This window comes from Macaca nemestrina, chromosome 12 (genome assembly GCF_043159975.1).
Source record: "Macaca nemestrina isolate mMacNem1 chromosome 12, mMacNem.hap1, whole genome shotgun sequence".
In the NCBI taxonomy this organism is placed as follows: domain Eukaryota; kingdom Metazoa; phylum Chordata; class Mammalia; order Primates; family Cercopithecidae; genus Macaca; species Macaca nemestrina.
The window spans coordinates 22451378-22466557 of record NC_092136.1 but is presented as its reverse complement, the minus strand read 5'-3'; the positions used below and the strand labels follow the sequence as shown (position 1 = coordinate 22466557).

Sequence of the window (15180 nt, the reverse complement as noted above, 5' to 3'; positions counted from 1 at the left end):
ATATTCTCCACACCTGAGGAATAAATTAAGGCTAACACAGGGACCTAAATGGTGATTGACTCCGCTCTTGATGAATTGAATTCCACTCTGGGACTGAGGTAGCAGAGGGCTTCTTACATCCACCTCCACCACCACCACCCTGCCTAAGTCACCTCGGAGAATCCTCTTTCTATCTCAGTATTGGGCCTACATTCTAATGCTTCAGGCCTTTTCCATAATGACCCCTCCAGATTGCCACACTCTAGAACCACTAGATAGAGGGCAGTGTTACTGCTGTGTGGACTCTTCATCTCAAAGTGAGGGGCCGGCTCACATGATTGCAAGGTTCCTCTCTCTGGCCTTCTAAAACATTCTCCAGGTTGAGGCTGAAACTGCTCCCCCAAAGCCCCATAACAGGAATGAACAGATTATCCTCCTCTTCTTGGTTCCCATGGCTAGAATCCTTAACTAAGCCTCTCCCCACAAAGTAGGGCTGATTTCAGAAGCTGTTATTTCAGCTGCTTGCTCCACCATCTGCTCTTGATTTGCTTGGTGAACACCTCCAGGGTGCTCAGAGCTGCCCTGTCACACTTCGCCCCACTCAGCTTCTGCCCCCCACCGTCAAACACATCTGCATCTGCATACCCCTCCCACACCCCAGTTCTGCCCACAGTTGATCCTTCCATCTGCGCTCCAGGCCCCAGCCCGTTGGGAGCTTGTGCTATCAATTACTTGTGCTTAGTTCAGAATCTTTAGCCTCTCCATGTCCATGGCTCTTTCATTTATTCAATGTAGTAACATGTTTAAACCTCTCCAGTCCTGGAAAAAAAAAAACAAAAAAACAGTCCTACATTTAACCCTATCTCCCTCTCTAGCTTAAAGTAATCCGTAATCTTGCTTGCCATTTATTTACTCCATGTCCCAGGTTGAACAGTATTCACACCCCCCCAAAAATTCATGTTCTTCCTAGGAATCTTAGAATGTGACTTTATTTGGAAATAGGGTTGTTACAGATGTAATTAGTTAGGAGTGAACCTTTAATCTACTATGACTGGTGTCCTTAGAAGAAGAGGAGAGGGAATGCAGGTGCACACACAGAGAGGAGGCCACAGGATGATGGGGGCAGAAACTGGGCTGATGCATCTACAAGCCAAGGAATGTGAGGGCTTGCAGGAAACCCCAGAAGCGAATGGAAAGGTGTGTAACAGATTCTTCCTAGCATCTTCAGAGAGAGCATGGTGCTGCCAACACCTTGTTTTGAACTTCTAGCCTCCAAAACTGTAAGAGAATAAATTTATGTTTTTGTTTTTGTTTTTTTGTTGAGACGGAGTCTTGCTCTGTCACCCAGGCTGGAGTGCACCCAGGCTGGAGTGCAGTGGCACGGTCGCGGCTCACTGCAAGCTCCGCCTCCCAGGTTCATGCCATTCTCCTGCCTCAGCCTCCCAAGTAGCTGGGACTACAGGCACCTGCCTCCACGCCCGGCTAATTTTTTGTATTTTTTTAATAGAGACGGGGTTTTACCGTGTTAGCCAGGATGGTCTCCATCTCCTGACCTCGTGATCTGCCTGCCTCTCCTCCCACCCCCATGCTAATGATTCCCCAAGCCCTCTGGCCCAAGCGTCTCTCCTGAGATCTACTTTTGAGTTCCCGACTGCCTCCTGGACATTTCCACCTAGAACTTGTACAAGCACCTCAAAAACTACATGGCTAAAATGGAAGTCATAGTCTAGACACCTCTTTCCCAAACAAACCTGCTTTTCCTCCTGTAACTGGCATGTCTATGAGAGGCTTCAGGTTCACACAGGGGCATAAGCCAGACACCTGTCATCTTCTTGAGCTTCTCCTCTGCACCCTTCACCATAGTCACTGAGGCCAAAGGTCTCTGCCCATAAGGGTTCAGGGAATACATCCTCTGCATCCCTGCTGCAGCTGCTTTAGCTCAACCTCTTACTACCTCTTGTGACTAATGGAGACATCCACTACATCCAGCTTTGATACTGCTCTGGGAGCACTTTCTTACACCACCTTGTTTTAAGTCACTCCCCTGCTTCAAATGCTTCAGGGGTTCCTGGTCACCTGCAGGATTATGTCCTTAGCATTCCTCCACTTGGAATAACAAGGCCTTATAGCATCTGGCTCTCAGGAGTTTAGAGTGAAGGGACTCTGCATTCAGCTCCAGAACCTACCACATACTCGCTGTGTGGCCCTGGGCAATGTACTTACTCTCTCTGGGCCTCAGATTCCTCACCTGAAAATGGCGATAATAGTAGTGCCTATCTCATAGGGCTGTTGTAATGATTAAATGAGTGAGTATGTTCAGAGTACCTGGAACTGTGTCCAACATGTGGTAAGTGGGCACTAAATATTCACTGCTGTTGCTATAAGTATTACCTTTCTCCACTCATTTCCATACAGCTTCCCATGTATGTTGTTTTCCAGCCAATCAGAACACTCTTCCATCTTGGAGTTTAAAAAAAAAAATCCTATCTGTGTTCTCCTGGCTCTTCGCTTTGACACACACTGTCTGGAATACCTTTCCCACCACCTCTCATCCCACAGCCCCTATGAACATACTTCGACTCATCTTCTCCACCCTAAGTTCCCTCCCCTGCGGTCAGACATGCTCTTCATTGAGCCTTCGTAAGGCTCTTGTGCTCACCTCTATTGGAGCACAGATCACATTGTGTTATAAAGGACCGTCTCCTCTATCTCTGTCCATCTTTCAGAGTTTGCCTTATTGATCTTTGTGATGTGAACATGTGGCACTCAGCTGGACAAAGAAAGCAGGCTCAATAAAGGCTTTAGAACTAAGTAAAGAATTGTGTAAAGGCATAAAATAGAGATGGGGTACAAATATGTCCTAGGCTGCCTGGGATAGTCCTGGTGTAGGCCATGGTCCTGATATAATTACTAACAACACCTTCTTTCACTGTCAAAAGTATCTCCTTTGGACAATACATTATAAGGTCACTCTAGGTATTAGAGCTGTGATTCTCACCCTATCAGGCCCAATTTTCTCTTTGTTTAACAGCTATTTTAGAATATCCTATGCACTGTCTTTAAATGGAATTGATAAGCAGTAGAAACTGCCAATAACAGAATTTCCAAAAAATCAATGTAATACCCTAAATGGAATGCTAAATGGAAAATGAAGGAGATTTTTTTAAAGTAGCTTAAACTAAAATTATATGTGCAGTATTTTGACATATAAATGCATAGGTGAGTGACTTACACTTCTGGCCAAGATGGAGTAACAGAGACCAAAATTACCTTCTGACCTAAAACAACAAAAATACTGGACAAAATATATGAAACTATGGCCCTCAAGCAACAAAGGGAATCAATCGCTGGAATCAAGCAACAACGGGCAGTGATCCTCAAGAGATGAGAAACAAAGGAGGCTAGCCCCACAATTGACCTCCTCATTACCTTATAAAAGTTTCCAGGCCATAGCACAGGAAGGAAGAATGCAGATGGAGCTCAGAGATCTTCCTGAGTTGAGAAGACAGAACTGTAAGTCTGGGAAGGTCAACGTGGCTAGAATTCATAGGGCACAATATTGAGGAGGAGAAGGCTGTACAGAGACAGAGTTCTGGAAATCTGAAGAGAATACTTATCCTCCTTGACTATTTAACAGAGTAGTGATCAGAGTATGCAGGTAAGAAACCTGCCTGAGAGGCCAAGCGCAGTGGCTCACACCTGTAATCCCAGCACTTTGGGAGGCTGAGGTGGGTGGATCACAAGGTCAGGAGATCGAGACCATCCTGGCCAACACGGTGAAACCCCATCTCTACTAAAAATACAAAAATTAGCCGGGCATGGTGACAGGCACCTGTAGTCCCAGCTACTCAGGAGGCTGAGGCAGGAGAATCGCTTGACCCCGGGAGGGGGAGGTTGCAGTCAGCCAAGATCGTGCACTCTAGCCTGGGCAACAGAGCAAGATTCCTTCTAAAAGAAAAGGAAAAAAAAAAAAAAAACTGCCTGAGAATAGAAAAAGAATCATTCACAAAGATTAAAGGGATTAGAGGATTCCGAACACTCACAGGGTGCCAGAAACAGTACCAGTTAACATCAGTCAGAATAGAAAATCTCATAATTCATGAAGATAGAGTACTTAGAAGGATTCTGCCTCAGTAGTGAGCAAAACAACCCTAGACCAAATACTATTCTTATCACTTACCAAAGCTTGCGGGCAAGGTCTGGAAGGCTCGAACTTTTCCAAGTAACTTAACTGTATGACAGAACAAAGCTCAGGAATATTTATAGAAATACAAAATCATGCAAGAAGCCATTAAGGTAAAATTGGTGATCTCTGTCATCTAATCAAAAATCATCATGGATGTGAAGAGGCAAAAAATATGACACATAATGAGGATAAAAATCAATGATAGAATTAGTAGATAGGATAATAAAATTAGCAGGTAAGTATGCCTGAAGCATTAATGTAACTGTATTTCATATGTTCCATAACCTAGAGTAAAGACTGGGCCTTTAAACTATGGAAGATATAGGGAAAAAAACAAATTGAAATTCTAGAAATGAACATTATGGTGTGTGAGATGAAACATACACTGGATGCAATTCACAGCAGATTAGAAATTGCAGAATAATGGCTGGGCGCAGTGGCTTATGCCTGTAATCCCAGCACTTTGGGAGGCTGAGGCAGGCAGATCACGAGGTCAGAAGATCGAGACCATCCTGGCTAACACAGTGAATCCCCGTCTCTACTAAAAATACAAAAAATTAGCCGGACATGGTGGCGGGCGCCTATAGTCCCAGCTACTTGGGAGGTTGAGGCAGGAGAATGGTGTGAACCTGGGAGGCAGAGCTTGCAGTAAGTCGCGATCGCACCACTGCACTCCAGCCTGGGTGACAGAGCGAGACTCCATCTCAAAAACAAACAAACAAACAAACAAACAAACAAATTGCAGAATAAAATACAAGTGAATTTTAAAACATAGCAATAGAAATTATCCAAAATAAAACACAGGGAGAAAAAATACTAAAGAAAAAAAAAATAGTAGCGCATCATCAAGCTGTGGGACACCTTTAAGCCACCTAATATAAGTGTATTTGGAATTCCTGGGAGGAGGAGGGACAGAAAAAATACTTAAAGAAATAAAGGTTGACAATTGTTCAAATACGCAGGCAAAACTAACCTGCAAGATGAAGAAGCAGTCAGATGTTTACATTTAAACACATAAATCACTATGGAATTGACAGCTACAGATGCAGACCACTGCAAGAGATGTTACTTGGGTGACTCAAATTTGAATACTATAGATGCTTTTCTTTCTTGGTTGGGACTGCCTGATATATTCCAGGATGTTCATCATCCCTAGACCTTACCTAATAAATGTAGTAATACCCCCCAATCGCTGTGCCTGCCTCCCCTCAAAAAAATACCCTCTGGAGTGCAGTGCCATTTCTTTGAGAATGATTGATCTGGAATAGACCAAGGATCCAAAAACTATGGCCTGCTTTTGTATGGTCTGTAAGCTAAAATTAGTTTTACATTTTTTTTAAAGTTGTAAAGGAGGAGGAAGAAAGGGAAGAAGAGAAGGAGGAGAAGAAAATAAAGCAGGAAAAGGAGGAGGAAAAGTGGAAGCAAAGAAGTAGAAGAAATAGTAGTACTAGAAGGAGGAAGCAGGGAGGGGAAGGGTGGGAGAGGTAGAGAGAAGCAACAGAGACTTCATGTGGTTCATAAATTCTAAAGTAAGATTTTGTTGATCACAGGCATAGATTCCAGGGGGAAAAGGGATATCATTCCTTTTTCTTTTTCTGTTTTCTTTTTTTTTTTTTTTTTTTTTTTTTTTTTTTTTTTTTTTTTTTTTGAGAGAGAGAGACAGAAGGTCTCACTCTGTTGCCCAGGCTGGAATGCAGTGGTGTGATGATAGCTTACTGCAGCCTCAAACTCTTGGGCTCAGGTGATCCTCCTGCCTCAGTCTTCCAAGTAGCTAGGACTGCAGGTCCATGCCACCATGCCCAGTTAACTTTTTTGCTCTGTTTGCCCAGGCTGGTCGCAAGCTCCTGGGCTCAAGCAGTCCTCCAGCCTTGGCCTCCCAAGGTGCTGGGATTACAGGCATGAGCCACTGACCCCTTTCTTCAAGGTGTCTGTAACCTAAGGGGGAATGTATCTGTTAGAATTCATTCAGAGAAGCAGAACTATGCATGATATGCAATAAGGAATTTATTATACCAATTAGACTTTATGCAGTTGTGGGAGCTGATGAAGAAGTCTATGGAAGGCTAATGCCTTTGTGTCTGGTGGTGGCCAGAAGTCAGTACAGGTCAACAGGGCCATCAGTCAGGAAGAAAATCTGCACATAACGTGGGAGAAAGCAAGGACAAACCGGAACCCATGAGAACCCAGTAGAACCCACAAAGACGAACTAAAACCCATGTGTGTCACCACTTCCAATTTCTCTGGTGGTGATGATCAGAATAAGATGTCACCCTCTGCCACAGAGTTACACATGCGCCTGCCTGGGACTCTGGGAGCTGAAAGTTGGGATCAGGTAGAGCTATAGGAGCAAGGGTTCTGGCTGTGGACCACATCTGCAAGATGGGACGCAGCTCTGCAGCAACCTGTGCCAGGTGCTCGACATTGACCTTCAGAACATCATAGTTGCTGCTTTTCTTCTGCCTTCCAATTATTGAGCAAATTTCTCCTTTGGCCAATCTTAATCCAGAGCCATACAGGGAAAGAGATTCTGGGAAACCTAGTTCTGGCTTAACTTTTGAGGTAATACAAAGTCCCTGCAGGGAGAAAAGGCTAGCAATTGTAAACTAATAGGAAATAATACAAAATGAAACAATAATATAAAATGAATGACATATGGGAGAGTTCTGGATTAAAATGCTACAGAAATGTGCAGGAAAATGTGATCAGTGAGATGGCAAAGACCAGGGAGCTGTCTTGGGGCCAGTGGGATGTGAACAGGGCCAGGAAGGGAGTGTAGGATCTGGCCAGAGATGGAGTAGGGTGGGTACTGAAGGCTGATGAAACAACTCGGGGAGGCCAGGGCCAGCAAGGCTTGGGCTAGGACAGTGGGGAGATTGGCTAGACCAGAGAACAAGGCTGGAGGCAGAATTTCAAAGGCTGTGCTACGAAAAACATTGTTGCCCCTGACATTTCTGGGCCCCATTGTGAAAGGGATGCTTGAAGAGGATGAAGCCAGTGCATGGACTACTTAGGGATCAGCAGTTTGGAGGCTGTGCTCCGAGGAGGTGAAGGTAGAAATGAATACATACTGAATGCCTACAATGAGTCAGGCTGTGCTGAGGTTTATTGGTTTTTGTTTTTTGAATCTGAGGAAATGGAAAATGAAAGAAGTTTCCCCTTTAGGTGCTGGGCACCAACAGGTTCAGGGGACTGGATGAACAGAGAGGGCAAAAGCAGGGCATGTCCATGATAGAGCTGAGAAGGGGCAAAGAGGAGGGGTTTCTCCGGGGCAGTGCAGTGGAGAGCCAGCTACGTGGCCAGAAAGGCCATGCATGGTGCCAGCAGCCGCATGGCCAAAGGTTCGCCACACACGGAAATGGGGTTATTCTGGATTGGGGAAGGGACACTGGCAGGGGCATTCAATATATGACCCCACTGGGAATGGGTGGTCCACACCTCACTTTGCCTGTTTCCTTGTCTTTCTTCTTCCACCTCTGAGACCCCAGCAGTCTAGAAGAGAACACTACTCACTTCTGAGCACCCACTATAGCTAGGCTCATGGACAGATATAGGTTGAAGTTTATACCATCTCAGATACCCTTTTTAGAAAGAAAGCTACGAATTTCTGAATACAAAGTAGATTTGGTGCCCTGATGGAGATGGTTTCTGGCACATGCTCCTGTGGCCAGGTGTTTTCCATATGCCATCCCAGACCATAGGAAGTGTGCTCTAATTCTGACTCTAGCGCCTACTAGCTGATGGAAAAATAACCTCTCAGGGCCTCAGTTTTCACCTCTACAAAATCTATCCTTATGTAAAGAATTGTCATTAGTAAGGCAAAGAGGCTCACACAGGGCTGCACTGAGGCTTGGATTTAGGTTTCCAATCTTAATAGACAGACCATCCACCTGGAAACACAATATTTCATCATCTCTGCATTCCAAAAGAGGACCACTGCTACAAAGCAAACAAGAGTGTGAAGCCACCAAGGCTGTGGCCCTCGACCTTTCTTTGCATGAGGCCACCTGGAAAGCTTTAAAAATATAACAGTGACAAAACCCCTCCCCAGAGGTTCTGATTTCATTGCTCTGGGTGTAATGCCCAGGCATTGGCTTTTTTTTTACCTCTCCAGGTGATTTTAATGTGCAGCCAGAGTTGAAATCCACTGCACTAAAGCATTGTTTCCCCGGTATCTCGCTTCCTTCTGACCCACCTCTGATCCAGCTGGTTCAAATGGGGCCCATCAGTGGGAATGTAAATGAGTACAGCTGCTGTAGAAAACAGTGTGGAGGTTTCACACACAAAAAAAAACAACAAAGCAAAGCAAAACAAAAGTACCATATGATCTAGCAACACCACTACTGAGTATTTATCCAGAGGAAAGGAAATCAGTATATTGAAGAAATATCTGCACCCCATGTCCCCATGTTTATTCCAGCAATATTCACAATACCCTAGATATGGAATCAATCTAAGTGTCCATCAACAGATGAATAGATAAAGAAAATGTGGTATGTGTACACAATGGAATACTACTCAGCCATAAAAAAATAACAATGAAATCCTGTCATTCACAGAAACATGGATGGGCCTGGAGGATATTATGTGAAATGAAATAAGTCTGGCATAGAAAGATGTATACCACATGATATGGTTTGGCTGTGTCCCCACCCAAATCTCATCTTGAACTTTAGCTCCCATAATTTCCATGTGTTGCAGAAGGGAACTGGTGGGAGATAACTGAATCATGGGAGCAGTTCTCCCATTCTGTTCTCCTGGTATTGAATAAGTCTCACAAGATCTGATGGTTTTATAAGGGGTTTCTCCTTTCACTTGGCTCTCATTCTCTCTTGCCTGCTGCCATGTAAGACATGCCTTTCACCTTCCACCATGATTGTGAGGCCTCCCCAGCCACATGCAACTGTAAGTCCATTAAACCTCTTTTTCTTTACAAATTATCCAGTCTCGGGTATGTCTTTATCAGCAGTGTGAAAACGAACTAATGCACCCCATGTTCTCACTCATAAGTGGGAGCTAAAAAGAAAATTGAGCTCACAGAAGTACAGACTAGAATTGTAGTTATTAGAGGATGCAAAGGGTGGGGCAAGGGGAGGATAGGGAGATGTTGGTTAACAGATACAAATTTACAGCTAGATGGGAGGAATGAGCTCTAGTGTTCTGCAGCACAGTAGGGTGACTATAGTTAACAAACAATAACTCAGTGTATAATTTCAAAAATCTGGAAGAGAGGATTTTGAATGTTCCCAACACAAAGAAATGATGTTTGAGATGATGGATATGCTAATTATCCAGATTTGATCATTATGCATTGTATGCATGTTTCAAAATATCACTTTTATCCCATAAATATTATTACATGTCAACTAAAAATAAAAGGAGAAAAATGGGGCCCATCTGAGAGGACAGCAATGAGAGTGACAACCTCAAAAACAATATTCCAACATTTTTAGAGTATGTTACAGTCACAGAGCATTTGCACAGACCCAGCCTCATTTGGTTTTCACAAGAAGGCTAAGAGGCAGACACTACTTCTATGATCCTCCTTTTATAATTGAGAAAAGAGAGGCTCAGAGGCAGGACTGAAATCCAGAAGATCATGCCCATAAGCCAGCAGCACAAATGTCTCAGGGTTATGAAGGAGAACACTATAAGGTATTAAAAAGAGCATCAGAAGGAGTCAGAAGACCTGAGTTTCTAGTGCTGGCAGTTTGGTCTTAGACAAGTCATCTGCTATCTCTGTGAAGCACTTGGCACATTTATAATCTGAGGGGTCTGACACCTTGAGTTCTAAACTCCCTTTGACAGGCTGGAGTCTAGGCCTGGGTTAGTCACTGAAGTGTGACTTTCAAAACATTAACTTCTCTGAACCTCAAATTCTAATTCCCCACCTGTCAAATCGAGAGAGGACAATAAATTTTGAAAAGCAAGATCAGAGACTGTAGTGAAAGCCATATGCTCCCTCTCCCTATGATTCTGTCAGCCAATAAAACACCTCTTAGGTGTAATTGGCAGAATCTGTTGCTCTCTACAGTTTCATTGGCTTCTCCTCACAGGAGCAAGAATGATTCATCCAGCAGGTGAAAAAGTAAGAGGCAAACATTCAGTCATCCACCGCTCTTTATTCTGGAGGGGTGAAATTCTACAGCTCTCTTGCCTTGAGGACCTTCCTCTCCCTGGCTCCATGCATGCACCTGGTATGAGGCAGCCACATTTCTCTACTCAGCTGGCCATAGATGTTACCCTTGCCAAATGCAGATCCCAACATCCAGCTTCAGCAGGGGTTTCACGGGAGTATGAGGAAAGGCATTTGGGTATACATCCAAGACATGAGATCCAATCCAAGCAATAATCCTGAAATTGTAATCCCTATTTTATATATATATATAAAATTATATATATTATATAAAATATATATATATTTCTGAAATGATCCAGGATTCAAATGAAAGAGACTGATTAACCACTAAAATCCCAAATTAAAATTTTCCTCGTATATCCCAAAGAGTTGTTCTAAGGATTCAAAAAGATAATGAATAAGAAGTCTTGGCTTCCCCATCCCATCTCCAGAAAAAAAGGTGAATTTCTTAGAAGCCTAGCTAACCAAGCTCCAAGGCAAAATGAAGAATACCATTTATTCTGGGGATTCTCTTAGAAAGGCAACCTCATGTCTTAATCATGAGTTTCAGTAATTGCTTAATTAGCATGGCATTTTTACCTCCCTGGCCTAATGCTGAGCCTCGGAATTCTAATGGAAATTTTCCTTCAGGTGAATTCACTCCTTTCAAGAAGATGCTCAAGATGGTTTTGTTGTTCAGTTTGTTTTTTGGTAAAGGGAGAGGAAAGTAAAAGAGAACCCATCAAACATGGAAATCAAAGCCAGAGTGAAGCTTTGAACTGTAAGGCACAAGGCAAAAGGAAGGGTAGCATAGCAGTTAAAGAATATCAGCTTTGGAACCAAGCAGGCTGAACCTGAATCCTCGCTCTACACTGACTGTATGGCTCTGGGCAATTTGTTCAGTTTTCCAGGGGGGCTCTGTTTTCTCAGCCATAAAATGAAGATAACAGTAGTATCTCTTTTCTCCAGTGGTTGGGAAGACTCTATAAGATACTATGGATCCAGCATCAAGTGAAGTGCCTAGAACATGTTACCCATTCATTTAGCTATTGTTTGAATTTTCAATTAGCCACTTACTAATAGTTGGGTAATATGCCTATCCTTTCTGAGTTTCAATTTCCTTTTTGAAAAACAGAAAAAATAAAATGTCTACTTTGAATGGTTGTCATAAGAACTGGAAAAAGACCAACATTATATCTAGCACTTAGAAGGTACTTCACAAAGAAAACTGTTATTTAAGTGATCATAAAACTTTAAGGAAATTTAGTATGTCTTCATCAGGAAACATTTTAGAATGGGCTTTTAAAAATTATCTGCTGGACAACAAGCTGTTCAAGAGAAGAAACTGTGTCTCTTTTTATCTTTACACTCCCAGTACCTGATACATTAGACACTCAGCAAAATTTTATCTGGGTGAACTAGACAAAATCCCTAGCTCATTCCTCAATCTTGACTTTATGGGTCAACTTTTCCAAATTTTCAGCCGGTCAAGAATCACTCTTTAAAATAGTGCTTCTTAAGCTCCTGTATAACTGTAATGATTAATTTTACATGTCGGCTAGACTATGCCACAGGGTGCCCAGGTTAAACATTATTTTCTGGGTGTGTTCATGAGAGAGTCTCTGGCTAAGACTAGCATATGAATTGGGAGATTCAATAAAATAGATTGCCCTCCCCAGTGTCACTGCGCATTTATCCAATTCATTGAAGACCTGAATAGAACAAAAAGGAGGAAGGAGAAAAATTCACCCGTTTTGCTTCAACTCTGCCTGTTTAAGCTGGGCCATTGGTCTTCTCCTACCCATGGACTGGGATCTATATGATAAACCCTCCTAGTTCTCAGGCCTTCAGACTCAGACTGGAATTACACCACTGACTATGCTGACTATCCTGTAGCTTGTAGATGGCAGATTATGGGACTTCTCAGCCTCATGTGAGCAAATTCCTCATGATAAATCCGTGTGTGTGTGTGTGTGTGTGTGTGTGTGTGTGTGTGTGTGTGTGTGTGTGTGTCTGTGTACTCTAAATATGATTAAAGATAAGACGGTTTCATCTTGCAATATGTGGACAAGGAAAAAAGCCCAGACCTTTCATTAAGCTCACAGTGTACCCTCTGCCCACAGCTCCCTCCTGCCTCCCTTTTTCTGTCCTATATCTGCTCCTTCCTTCATCCTTCAACCTCAAAAGATTCTTTCCTGGTCACTCTATGAGCTCGTGCATGCTCACTGTCCTCAGGACTCACAAAACCAGGGAATGACAAAGTCATATGAGTATTATAAAGGTCATCTAAAGGAAACTACCCATCAGAGATACAATAATGCTCTCTACAAACACCCCTTCTAAGTGCTCATCCAGATTGGCTTACACACAGTGCATGACAAGAAATTCACCCCTCTATTAGGCCTTCCAACTTATTGCTGGTCAGCTCTGTTAGAAACTTACATTTAACCCAGACCTATCTCTCTGTAGCTTCTACCCAGTTCTTGTTTGTAACTTTGCCTTTTGCAGGCTCACAGTATGAGCTGACTCTCCTTTCAATATCACAAATCCTCAGCTTAACTTACTGTGCATGTATATCCTATCCCCACAACCAGATTAAAAGCCTCTAGTAAGCAGTCTCCATGTTTCATGTTCTTTGTGCCCAACAGGTACTTAATAAATACACACTTAACAAATGCTGGAAACACTTCTTTGCTATGTTGGCTATTTTCTCTTAGTCTAGACTCATCCCACTGGGGTGCCCATAAACAATTTCTTCCTCTGTTCAGGTGCTTAACAGCCAACTCACGCAACGCTGAGTAAATGGAAAGAGAAAAGGAAGGAGGAAGAAACTTTTTTTTAAAATTCCATCTTCAGGTGCACCAGGAGGCAATTTTCTTTTGCAGGCACATTATTTGCAACCCTGACAGTCACACATCAAAGTAAGGAAAAATCTAAGTGTTGTCCATTTCCCTCCCAATATGCATGGGAGATCACATTACGTCCTGGGGAGCTGTGAACGAATGGGAAGAAGTAGAATATATCCCTGATTACTGTTTGCTTGGATTATTTTGAAAGTCGTCAGAGGGCTTTCCACTTTGCTGAGTGCTTTATACAATACATTTGAATGTTCACTGCATATTTAAATGTTTGGTTCATAGTCAAGTGTTCGACAGCTGGTTGAGTTTTTTTAAAACCAAAGAAGATAAAGGGCCCCACACTTCCTATAGAGTATTGAAGAAGGAATTGTTTCACTAATTTAATACTGTTTAAGGCAAAGAAATGCAAAACTGGCCAGACTTATAAAATATTCTGATGTTTTTATATAAGAGGGATAAGCATTTTGTTTGTTTTGTATGAGGGTTGGGGAATAATGTGACTGGAGACTGTATTCATTAAAATTATGCAAATAATAGACATCTGATCATATCACTTTGGAAGAGAATATTAAAATGACAGTTTTCCTGTTGTCTCGGTTTGAATCAAAGCCCCAGATTAAAGAAAAAAACGCCAGCTACAACCACACTAGAAAGCAAGGTCCTCGGTATGCAAAGAATATAATCCAAAACAAGTCTTGCAAATCTTAACCCAATAGTCTCAATCAGCCAATTGAGGAGTGATTAGGAAACCTTCGGTGGATTCTGGGGCATTTCCAAGTGCGGAGGAGCTTCAGGAGAAATACTTGGAAAGTTTGGAACTTGTGAGAAAACAAAGATGGTAAACTGAAGCATGCCTAAAAATAAAATCCAAATACAAGAGTCTGGCCAGCCTAATGGCAGAGTGAAGAGTGGAGTGAAGAGTGAGGCTGTTTGGGAAAGAGCTGCACTCTTGAAGTTTGGTGAAAGAGGGAGCATGCCTCCTCCTACAGTTGGCCTGATGCCTCCGCCAGCCCTAGGCTTCCTTCAAATGGGGTTTCATCCAAAATAACCACTTGAGGTGTGTATTAGTCAGGGTTCTCTAGAGGGACAAAACTAATAGGAGATATATATATATGAATTCATTAATTATTAAGTAACACAATTGAAAGGTCCCACAATAGGCCATCTGCAAGCTGAGGAGCAAGGAGAGCCAGTCCAAGTCCCAAAACTGAAGAACTTGGAGTCCAATGTTAGAGGACAGGAAGCATCCAGCACAGGAGAAAGATGCAGGCTGGGAAGCTAGGCCAGTCTAGTCTTTTCACATTTTTTTTTTTTTTTTTTTTTTTTTTTTTTTTACTGCCTGCTTCATATTCTAGCCATGCTGACAGCTGATTAGATGGTGCCCACTCAGATTAAGGGTGGGTCTGCCTTTCCCAGCCCACTGACTCAAACATTAATCTCCTTTGGCAACACCCTCACAGACACACCCAGGATCAATACTTTGCATCCTTTAATCCAATCAAGTTGATACTCAGTATTAACCATCACAAGGTAGAAGGTTAGATCAGCAGAAAGGGGCTAACCATGAACTGTAGAAGTCAGAGTTTGAAGGCAAGGTTTGATCATTGGTGCCCAGTCACAGTAGCACTGCTGGCAAAAAAGAAACTGGAGGTGCATCAGAGAAATCTTTCTGGAGAAGGACAGCCCCATCCTTTCCTGGCCTCCAACCCTAGAGGAGCCAGCGATAGCACAGTTAGTGGGCAAGGGAGAGGAGAAAAGCAATATGAAGAAGTAGATGACCATGCTCCTTCCTTGATGTAAGTTCAAAGCCTGCCTCAGGCCTGGGCTAAGGGAAGAAAAGAATTTCATAATCAAATGAAAACGTGAAGCTGATATTAGACTGAACTAGACATTTATAACCAAAAAAAAAAAAAAGATAGGCCATTTATATCCAAGATGGATGAGAAGGGCGATGCTACCTAACCAAATCTCATTTGGAATCTTTGAGAAAATGACTCAATGGAGCAAGTTTAACAGAAACTGGTGAGAAAGAAAAGTTGCTT

At 42.7% G+C, this 15180-nt stretch overlaps 1 long non-coding RNA gene across 1 annotated transcript; it reads right to left on the bottom strand.

Moving 5' to 3' along the window:
• Positions 1-935: 935 nt before the first annotated feature.
• LOC105471602 (uncharacterized) lies at positions 936-3991 on the bottom strand. The gene is made up of 3 exons (XR_981269.3): positions 2639-3991; positions 2371-2439; positions 936-1257 (listed from the first exon to the last, which is right to left on the bottom strand). It is a non-coding gene; the product is annotated as an uncharacterized lncRNA (long non-coding RNA).
• Positions 3992-15180: the final 11189 nt, after the last annotated feature.